Source organism: Oratosquilla oratoria, chromosome 24, assembly GCF_046742065.1.
Source record: "Oratosquilla oratoria isolate Oo_2021 chromosome 24, ASM4674206v1, whole genome shotgun sequence".
NCBI classification, from domain to species: Eukaryota; Metazoa; Arthropoda; class Malacostraca; order Stomatopoda; family Squillidae; genus Oratosquilla; species Oratosquilla oratoria.
In genome coordinates, this window is record NC_134800.1 from 24,696,347 (window position 1) to 24,706,564 (window position 10,218).

A 10,218-nucleotide genomic window follows, 5' to 3' on the forward strand; every position below is an offset into this window, starting at 1 on the left:
TCTCTCCTTCCCCTCCTTTTTCCTCTCCTTCCTCTTTTCTCTACTTCCTCCTTCCTTCCTCTCCTCCTCCCTCCACGTTTCTTCATTCCATTTCATAGTAATCCTTCTCCTTCCTCCTTTCCTCTCTCACTAATACCATTCAGCTCTTTAGTAACCCCCCAATTTACTCTATCTTCCCGAAGCGTAACCCCCCCAACCCCCCAGATCGTACGCACACACACGCCTTACCCTTCTCCCCCTCTTCCACCTTTTCTATCCCCCCCCCCCACTCCACTACCCGCTTCCGAAATTTGGTGGGTCCATTTTTGCCGTAGTAGTTGCTCGTGGCTTGTTTCCCCATTTTATGGAGAGGCTTCCACTTTTCTACTCCACTCTCTGGGCGGACCATTATTGGAGCTCATGCTCTGCTCGCGCGTACGTTGATAATATTCAGATTTTGGCCACGAGATAGAGGAAGGGGAAGTGGGAAGCGGTAGTGGGTGGGTTCGTCTGTCTGTAGGAGCTTCTTTATTTACTGTTTATCTGTACTTGTGTCTTATTCCCTTTTCTCCCTCTCCCTCACCCTCTCCCTCTCCCTCCTTCTCTCCTTTTCTCTCCTCTCCCCTCTCTCTTTCTCTCTCTCTCTCTTTCTCTTTCTCTCTCTCATTTTCTCTCTACCTCTCTTTGTCTATCTAATCTATCTATTTATCTATCTATCTATCTGTCTGTATAACCTTTTCTCCTATCCTCTATATTTTCCGTTCTACTCCTATCTGCCCTCCTATTTTACTTAATACTTATTTTCATCCTTTTTTTCCTTTTCCCATTTCCACTCATCTACTTCACTCTTGTACCGTATTTTTTCTCTTATCTTCCACACTTTCCTCTTCCCAGTTCTTCTTTCTCTCTATCTCTGTCTCTATCTTTTTCTCTTATATTTTTATTTATTTATTTTTTATTTTATTTATTTATTCATTTATTTATTTATTCATTTTTTGCTAAGGGATGTCTTTCCTTTAATTTATCACCTCTCTCATATAATGACATTTTTTCAGCCCTATCCTACAAATTTCGTCTATGATTTGCCACAGTCTCTGGTCATTTGAACTCTTATCTCCTCTTTATTCCTACCTCATTCCACTAATTCGTCTCTCCACAACAACCGCTTGTCATTTCTTTCCTCGTTTAGCAATGTCTTTCTTGCTTTCTTGTTTCTATTTCCAACTATTCCCTGTTCACTTTCCCTCTTCCTAACGCACTCGTGAAGTATATTCCTATAATGGAGATTTATATTGTGTTATCTCAGCTTTCTTTTATTTTTTATCGAGCAATCTATTGACGTTATCCAGCTGTTCATTTTTGTTGTTGCGCTTTTCATTTCCGTTATCCGGCGATGTCTTTACGATCTCTTGCCGTTCTTTACCGTGTCATTTCTTTCCGTCTCTATTTTCCGCCAGTGATGTTGTATTATTGATATCAAGTAAAATAACTATTTCTCTTTCGATGTCGCCAACCAGCGCCTCTATCCTTAGGCCCTGTCCACACTAGCGATGTGAACCATGCAGAAACCGTGGCGGTACCGCATAGTCAAGGAAAAAGTGCATGGCTGTGTGTGAACGCCTCCATTGACTTACAACGTAATTGAACCGCGACGGTTGAAACCGCTAGTGTGAATAAGACCATAGGGACAATGTCGCTCTAAAGGGGTGGAATCGGAGGTTGTATAATGGAGAGAGGGAGATTTATTTTTATCTACTATTCACCTGTTTGTCCAATCTCTCGCCATCCTTTAATCCTTCTTTTTGTATATTTCTTTTTCTTTTACCAAACTACCCCATTCGTCATCAGCCTCTGGGTTCATCTGTTCTTCCGGTCTGTGGCTCAGACTCTTCGGCAGACCCTTCTTCCACCCTTCCATACCTACACCCTTTCCCCTTCTTCTTTCCCGATGATCAGCAGATAATATCCAATATTCATATCCCTCAGCCTTCTCAGCTAAAAGATTAAGCTCGTTCGTGGCAGTTATTAACTTCGGTAGAAATAATAGTCGGTATAGCTTTCGTAGTTTTGCTTTGAAATAGTTCAGTCGACCATTATACTGCACTTGTGGTACTTTAAAGGTAATTGCCTCTGTCTGACAGGGTTGCAAAATCAGAACGTCAGAGGGAGAGAGACAAGGGGAGGGAGAGGGAGAGGTGGAGGGAGAAGTAAAGGGAGAGGAAGAGGAAGAGGAAGAGAGAGAAGGCTGGGGAAATGAGGGAGGGACGGGCAAGAGAGAGAAAGGAAAGGACAAAAGAGAGAGGAATGGGGAAGAGAGAGGGGTATGGGAGAGAGAAAGGGATATGGGATAGGTAGAGGGATAGGTAGAAAAAAAGAGAAAGAAGGATGGGAAAGAGAGGGAGAGATGGGCAAAAGAGAGGGGTATGGGAGAGAAGGGTATGGCAGAGAGAGGGATAGGTAAAGGGAGAAGTAGAGGAAGAGGAAGAAAGAGAAGTATTGGGAAAAGAGGGAGGGAGGGGCAAGAAAGAGAGGCAGGGGAAGAGAGAAAGTTATGGGAAAGAGAGAGGGGTATGGGAGAGAGGTGTAGGGGAGAGAGAGGTGTATGGGGGAGAGAGAGATGTATGGGGGAGAGAGAGGTGTATGGGGGAGGGAGAGAGGGGTATGGGAGAGAGAGAGAGAGAGAGAGAGAGAGAGAGAGAGAGAGAGAGAGAGAGAGAGAGAGAGAGAGAGAGAGAGAGAGAGAGAGAGAGAGAGAGAGAGAGAGAGAGAGAGAGAGAGAGAGAGAGAGAGAGAGAGAGGTGGGGGTATGGGAGAGAGAGAGAGGTGGGGGTATGGGAGAGAGAGAGAGAAGGGTATGGGAGAGAGAGGGATATGGGAGAGAGAGAGGTATAGGAGAGAGAGGGATGGGGAAGAGAGAGGAGAGGTGGGAGTCAAGTGGAAAGAAGAGAAGAGAGGGTAGGTTAAATTTACTGGTAAATTTTCCAAAATATGTCATATCAAGATATCGCCAGTTCACGCAATGAGCCATTGGATGTGTTTTGAGGAGCCTTATCAGTTATATTATAGATACATGGATGCTAACAATTACCTTAACTTGCCGTATACATCTACTAACACCTCACTTTATGTGAAAATTTATACGGGGGGGATTATTTTCTTTTTATATAGAAATGGTTTCCACCAACTAAGAAATACAACTGTCGACACTACCAAGGACGTGGGGTTGCGGTACTCAGTTCCTTCAAACAACTCGTGTTAAGTCTAATTGGACCCTGAGCAAAAAAGCCTTTCCTTAAACCCTTTTGCTACTGTAAGACTCTTTGCTTCACTCGAGGAGTCTCCCTTTCCCGGAGAGTAAACAAGCGTCCATGTGAACACTCTTCATCTCTGACAGAGTCGAGATCATACGAGTAACCTTTTGGATGATGTGGATATTCCAAGAGTTTTATTTCTGTTCCCACCAGGTGATTTTATTAAGCTGATGGATACCTTCAGCACTCAAGAGTTAACTCTGTCGCCTTGGTTATTGAAAGTCATAAGAAAAAATGCAGCTTCCTTCCCTTGTTCGGTCATTGACTCATGCATTCACGTAGTCACATACGCTCCCCATTCCAGCGATTTAATCCTTTTCCCATTTCCTTCCTCCCTTCCTCCCTTCCTCCCTTCCTCCCTTACTCCCTTACTCCCTTACTCCCTTACTCCCTTACTCCCTTACTCCCTTACTCCCTTACTCCCTTACTCCCTTACTCCCTTACTCCCTTACTCCCTTACTCCCTTCCTCCCTTACTCCCTTACTCCCTCACTTGGTATTCTTTTCTACTCTTCATTTTCTCTTTTCGATGAGTTTCTATACCGGAATAATCTTACGTAGTTCTTCCTCTTTTCCGTTTGCCCTATTCCCCTCTTTATCACCTATCTTCATCTCCACTCTCTGCCTCTTTTCTTCTGTTTCGTTTACAATTCTCTTTCCCATTTTGCTTTCCTTCACTCTCCATCTCTTATACTTAATCTTTTCTCTGCTTTCTCCTCTTTTCTGCCTGCCTGTCCTCTCCTTCCATCTCGTATTCTCGTTTTGTTTTCTCTTTTCTCTAGTTTATTTGTTTTTTATTTGATATTTCTCTCTTCCTCTCCCTCCTATCCTTCCTTTATAACTCGTTCTTTGAAAACAGGGTAGGCTCGGTTGTAAAAATCACCTGGCAGTGTCTAGGTTAAAAATTCAAGGCGTTGTCATTGGCAAATGGATTGAAATTTGACAAATTTAGGTTTAAGGATAAAATAGACTTGAATTGGGTTATTGAAAGAGAGGTTGACGAATGGAATAGACTTAGTGACCATGTAGTAAATGCTGAAACAATTTATTTTTTTAAGTGAATATCTAAAGACTTTATGGACAGGGATGACAGATGGTAAAGGACATGGAACTGCCTAGTGTAGGCCTCATGGTCTCTTGTAGTCTCCTCCATTCTTATGTTCTTATATTTAACCCATTCGATGTTGAATAAAATCACCTGGTGACAAACAGAACAAAGACGCAAATCTTTATCAAGAGTGAAAGAATAAAATTTCATTCCTTCTGGAACGTATTCCGGGTGTCCAAAGCTCGACCCAAGATTTCGTTGTGTAATATTTATGATTTTTTATGTGAATGTAATTGGAATATGACCTTGTTTTTCTGTTAGAGAAAGCGAGGTCACTAAAACACGATACGATCTTGGGTCAACCCAAAAGAAGAACAAAACATATGGGATTCGGGCTTTCCCTTGAGCCAGTAATCTGTGATCACTTTATACTGATGTTGAACAAATCTCCCAAAGGGCAAGAATACACCAGAATGAAAAATCAACACACAAGTATCGAACATGAAGATCGAGACTCGTTTTCAAAGAAGTAGTGAGAACAGAAAGTTTCACAAGAATCGATTTTTTTTATTTACGAGTACTTATTTATTCTATCTATTTATTTTGCATCGGGAGACCCCAAAATCCTCTCACCTGCAGACATCTTTCCAGCTGAGAAAGACGTAGGTTCTCCAAAACGGGATATCCTACATTTTCGACACTTGATTTTGAGTTGCTCTTAAGGCAATTCTTTCTTGATCAGGACTATGCAGAGAAAATCTAATCCTCTGTGTGACTATAAACTCAAACTCTCCTATCATAAGGTTTGCTAAAGTTTACTATTTTTTTCAGTCAAACCTTCAATCCTGTTTATCCTTTATACATTTTATTCTGGGAGAAATAGAACAATTTCCATTCAGATGAGGTCTACCATGGTTTTGAGGAAATCTAAAGGCATCAAACTGAAAGCCATTTTATAAAGTGTTGCATGGTTATGAAAGAAATTTAGATTAAATTGAATCAGATGGGAACAAGATTAACGGCAAAGAAATTAATCATCCTCTACACAGCTTCGCACCTCTTCAAGGAGTACCAGCAAAGCTCCTCTTTATAGAAATAATTAAAAAATCATCAAACGTGGTTAAGGAAATTGACTCCTTCGACACGACGAGACCCTCGCAGATTCTGATCTCGTTAACGTTCTCGATTCTTCTTCAGCCGAGGCACGCCACTCTGTCGAATAAAGTCTCTAAGGAGATCACACCAAGAGGCGCTTAGTTGCACTGTGTGCTGAGACCTCCTGGACAAATAGAAGTCTAATGTCAGTCTTCGTGCCTATCGGTCTGACTGTCTCTGTCTGTCGATCTATCGGCCTGTCTGTTTTTCAGTCCGGCTATCTGTGTTTTATCTCTGTCTGCCTGTATCTATCTACCTGTATCTGTCAATCTATGTCTGTTTCCTTGTGTCCGTCTGCCTGCGTCCATCTGCCTGTGTTCGTCTGCCTGTGTCCGTCTGCCTGTGTCTGTCTGCCTGTGTCTGTCTGCCTATACTTGTCTGCCTGTGTTTGTATGGTTGTGTTTTTCTGTCTGTGTCTGTGTCTGTGTCTGTATGTTTCTGTATGTGTCAGCGTCTATTTGAGTTTGTCTCTGTGTGTCTATGTCAATGTCTACCTGTGTCTGTATGGGTCTGTGTGTGTGTATGTGTCTGTGTCTGCGTGTGTCTCTGTCTGCCTGTGTCTGTCCTCGAAATTTGTTAAGAGTGCAAACATGACAAAGGGCTTCAAAACCTTCGCTTTAGTATAAAGACCTGTACCTGCTCCGCTCCGCCCTGTCCCTCCATGATGTCTTCAACGTTGAAAAAAGCTGCGTTTTCACTACTGAAGGAGGCGCCGATGATCCATTCTTCCAAATGGCATGCGTTGCCGGCGTACACACACAAACAAGTACTCCAGGTCTTACTCCTTCTCCTTCTCTTCCTCCTCTTCCTCCTCTTCCTCCTCTTCCTCCTCTTCCTTCTCTTCCTCCTCTTCCTTCTCTTCCTCCTCTTCCTCCTCTTCCTTCTCTTCCTTCTCTTCCTTCTCTTCCTCCTCTTCCTCCTCTTCCTTCTCTTCCTCCTCTTCCTTCTCTTCCTCCTCTTCCTTCTCTTCCTCCTCTTCCTTCTCTTCCTTCTCTTCCTTCTCTTCCTCCTCTTCCTCCTCTTCCTCCTCTTCCATCTCTTCCTCCTCTTTCTCCTCTTCCTTCTCTTCCTCCTCATCTTCCTCTTGCTTCTCTTGCTACTTTTGCTCCCATTGCTCCTCTTCCTTCTTTTCCCCCTCTTCCTCCTCTTCCTCCTCTTTCTCTTCTTCCTCCTCTTCCTCCTCTTCCTCCTCTTCCTCCTCTTCCTCCTCTTCCTCCTCTTCCTCCTCTTTCTCTTCCTACTCCTCTTCCTCCTCTTTCTCCTCTTCTTCTTCCTCCTCTTTCTCCTCTTTCTCTTCTTCCTTCTTTTTCTCTTCTTCCTCCTCTTCTTCTTCTCCCCCCTCTTTTTCATTCTCTTCCTCTTTTTTCCTCTTCTTCCTCCTCTTCCTCATCTTCCTCCTTCAGCTAATATTTTCCTAACGTTACACCCACTTTAATTCTTCATCTTTCTCTTCTTCCTACTCTTACTCTTGTTTTTACTCCTATCTTTACACCTACTCATCTTCTTCCTTCTCCTCCTCTTCCTCCTTCTAGTCTTAGTCCTCCTCCTAATCTTCAATAGACTTTCTCTTTCTCTTCCACCTCCTCCTCTTCCTCTTTTTTCCTCCTCCACTTCTTCTTCCTCCTCTTTCTACTCCTCCTTACTCCACTTCCACTTCCTCCTCGTCTTTCTCCTCTACTATGTCTCCTCTTCCTTCTCTTTCTTCTTTTCTTCCCCACCATCTCCCTCTTCCTCCTCCTTCTCCTGCACTTTCTCCTCATCCTTTTCTTCATCCTTCACTTTCCCCTCTTCCCTCTTCCTTTTCTTCTTCGTCTTCATATCTAATTTTCTGACGGAAATATGAAGCCGTTGGTAGGGGCTAGGGGAGTTACAAGCGAAAATGATCCTTGTTCAGAGAGTGTGTACAGTCTTTTATCGCACGAAAGCACACCTTGAAACGATTGCAATAGATTCAAGAAGCTCATTAATTCTTGCAATGAATAGGCAAACACTTTCTTTTTTTTCGCCAAGCACACACGCAGACGAAAGAAACAAGCTGGAGGGAAAGGCAGGTATATTGGAATTTTTGCAAACACAATATTTATTGGAACGATAAAGAGGCCCGAGGGAATGAGGCTTCTATAAAGCAACACTTCAATTTACATCTTAATTTTCTTCGTAAACGCTAATATTTCTCCTTGTCCTCTCCCTTCCTCCCCTCTTTTCTCTCTTCCTCCCGTCCCCTGCCTATCTAATATTCCATACGTTTCCAGCCATTCCCCCATCCTCCCCCATCCTCCCCTCCATCAGAGACTTTATCCTTCAGCATCATCATACTCGTCCCTTTCAATTTTCCTCCCCCCAGCAAGCGTATCCCCCCCAAGAAAGAACTTCCATCCCATCATATCACAGCTCGACGTGCTTAAACGTACACGTTTGCGTGTAAACATGTACACATACACATACATGTGTACATATACGCGCGCATGCATACACGCAAGTAAATCATTATTGGTTTTTCCTCACACTTTAAGATGGTCTTTGTCCATTTTCTAGTACCTTTGTTTTACATGTTGGTTTATTAGCATTTCTGTGCCTTTACCTTTCCATACTAGTTATCTTACTATTTCTTTCTTCTACAATTCCATATAGATCCACTTTTGCTTCCATCTACATTTTTCTTTGTCCTTGTCGATGTCCGCTCCTTCCAGGTTCTTCGTGTTTTTCCAGAGGCTCTTGACTTCTGCCACTGGTCCGACTTCCAGTTCTCCTCTTGCTGGAACAAAACTGAACTCACTCTTGCAGAACAGCTGCTGTTGCTGCTGCACAAGGGCATGTTACGGCTGCAGCTGCAACTGAAGTGACTGCAGAACTCTAACGGCTATTCTTCTGCACTCTTTGAAATCTTAGTCGTCGAGTCTTCTTCTCTGAGCAGACACTTCGTCATGTTTGATGCGTCTTCAAGTCTTGGACTTTCGTTTGCAGTTGACTCTTAGTTTGATCATTTGTTGTTTGTTGAAGTCATCGTTCTCTCTGCTAGTCTTCATTTTCTCTTCCGTTTTTTGTACACTTTGTCTTCATTTTTTCTTTCTTCCTTTCTCCCACTTTCTCACTCTTCCACTCCCCCACGCTCTTACTCTTCCACTCTTCCACTCTTCCACTCTTCCACTCTTCCACTCTTCCACTCTTCCACTCTTCCACTCTTCCACTCTTCCACTCTTCCACTCTTCCACTCTTCCACTCTTCCACTCTCCCACTCTCCCACTCTCCCGCTCTCCCGCTCTCCCACTCTCCCACTCTCCCACTCTCCCACTCTTCCACTATCCCACTCATTCTCCCATTCTTGTTGTCTCATTGTTTCCCTACGTCGCTACCCCTGGTTTCTCACAATCTTACTTTCCCTAGTTATCATTCTTTCGATATCCCTTTCAATCTCTCGTTTTCTATTTCTCTTTCTTTCCTTCACTTTCTTTCTTTTACAATCTTTTTCTTTCTGTCGCTCTTTTTACTCTCTCTTTTTGTGTTTATCTTTATCTCTTCCACTTTCGTTCTCTTTCATATTCTGTTTCTATTCCTATCTCTTTATCTTCTCATGTTTATGTTTGTTTTTATCTATCTAATTTTTCCTTTAGTCTTTTCTTTCCTTTTATTTTTTTTTTCTTTTGCTTTATTTTGTAAATTTACTTTTCCATTTTTTTATTTTAGCTTTTTTCCTCATTCTCACTCTTTTTCTCTTGTCTCTCTGTCTCCCTGCTGATCTCTGACTGTCTGTCTGTCTATCTTCCTTTACACACACACACACACACACACACACACACACACACACACACACACACACACACACACACACACACACACACACACACACACACACACACACACACGCACACGAGTACTCACACACATATACATACACGCGTGCACGCAAATATACACACAAATATACTCATAGGCAATGTTTTTATATAAAGATGTTCTTCATAAAATAAGGTGTGTGTCTAATCTTTGTGATCGCCAACACCGACATGTTTGAGAACAAAACGTTCCTCATTTTCTTCGTATGTAACAATCATTTGGAAGTGGAAGAGGTGCTAATGTTGGAGATGGTGGTGGATTTGGTGGAGCTAGGGATTGTGGTGATGGTTGTGGTGGTGGCGGGTGGTGGGGGATATGGTGGTGGAGTAATAATTGTGGGAGTTGGTGGAGGTATGGTGGTGGTGGTGAAGGTGTTAGTGTTGGCATTGGTGATGATGGAGGTCGAGATCGAGGTGGAAGTGGAGGTCCTGATTGTGGTTGTAGTGGAATGGAGGTGGAGATGGATCGGTACCAGGTGGAGTGGTGGTTAGGGTTCCATGACTGGGGGTAGATATGGATGGAAATTGTGGGAATGGAGATGGTGGAGGTGGGTACAATGTGGATCGAGGTGGAGAGGGTGGCGATGGTAGGAGTGGAGGAGATGCGAGTGGAGATGATGCGGGTGGAGGTGTTGGTGATGGAGATAAAGAAGGTGGAATTGGTGGGAGTGGATGTAATGGCGGTGATAGTAGGGGCGGAGAAGGGGTGGAAGATGATGTGGAGGGGGAGTTGATATGGGTGGAGAAGTTGGTGGAGTTGGAAGTCTCCGACGACTCCGCCGTGACGACATTATGATGACGTCGAGTGTTGCTTTTGAAGCTGCGAGACCATTAGCGAGTTCGAGCGTATTGGTGCCATCGGTGGGTGGGGGGTGGGGTGGGGGTGGGTGGGG